This window comes from Adiantum capillus-veneris, chromosome 16 (genome assembly GCF_014529385.1).
Source record: "Adiantum capillus-veneris isolate H3 chromosome 16, ASM1452938v2, whole genome shotgun sequence".
In the NCBI taxonomy this organism is placed as follows: domain Eukaryota; kingdom Viridiplantae; phylum Streptophyta; class Polypodiopsida; order Polypodiales; family Pteridaceae; genus Adiantum; species Adiantum capillus-veneris.
The window spans coordinates 21,607,708-21,608,834 of NC_140946.1; the positions used below are offsets into that span (position 1 = coordinate 21,607,708).

At 45.3% G+C, this 1,127-nt stretch overlaps 1 pseudogene; it reads right to left on the bottom strand.

Annotated features, from left to right (window-relative positions):
• Positions 1-351: 351 nt before the first annotated feature.
• Positions 352-768, bottom strand: LOC147438695 (nascent polypeptide-associated complex subunit alpha-like protein 1 pseudogene; annotated as a pseudogene).
• Between the last annotated feature and the right edge of the window lie 359 nt (positions 769-1,127).

The window sequence follows — 1,127 nt, forward strand, 5'->3', positions numbered from 1 at the left end:
TTAGCAACCTAGACTGTTAGAGCATACAGTCGAGGAAGGGTGTCTCTACTCTCTCCTCTCTCTCTCTCTCTCTCTCTCTCTCTCTCTCTCTCTCTCTCTCTCTCTCTCTCTCTCTCTCCCATCATCACCCTTGAAGAGTCCATTTCTCCCCTGCTTCGGTCACGATCACCCTCGCACATGCAATCTCTCTCTTTGTGTCACACTCCATTGTTGACAAGCCAAAATTTTCTGAGAAATCTCACTTTAGTATAATGCCGCTCTCAGGATTGAAATCCTTACAATATTTGCCTATCATGCTCAATTATCAGAGGCATATTTCTACAAGCCTTTTAAATGCAAAAAAGGAGCATTTTAGGTTGTCAGCTCCATGATGGCACTGACAATATCCCCATCTGCATTGTGCAAAGCTGTATTGACAGCCTTTGACCTCAACACATGTGCAACATGAGTCATGACCAGCTCAATGTCTTTGGGCTCAATAATAGCTTCATCAACCTCCTCATCCTCATTGGCTTCATAAGCTGTTGATGGTTCTGCTTTTGAAACTCCAGGTGCATGTGTTGGAGCCTTGAACGGCTCAGCTCCCTGAGTTTGCAGTTGAGAGCACCTGATCAGATTCGCAATCTTAGCCTCACCAAATATTATGCATTTTTTTGAAGCTGGACTTTTGAATATGTATGGCTTGGAAATCACAAAGAGGATATTCTTGTTGCGCTTGATTGTCACCCTTGTTATCTCTATCACAACTTTCATTCCCGGCTTCTGCATTGCTTTTCTTCTCACTTCAACACTGGTTTGACTTGCCATTCATGATGGAATGATAATTCCACGTCATCATGAGGAGATGTCAATCGCTGCATCTACACGCCTACTTATGTAATTGATGCCCAATGAGCAACCATGGCATTCTAACACACCTCCTCTTGTCTGCGTCGCTCTCTCTTTCTCTCCCCCTCTCTCTCTTGTCTGCCTGCGCCATCTCCACATGTGCACGATGTAAGGAGCACACACATGCACTCTCTTCCAGAGGGGGAGCGCAGATGTCAATCGCTGCATCCACACGCCTACTTATGTAATTGATGCCCAATGAGCAACCATGGCGTTCTAACACACCTCCTCGACTTGTC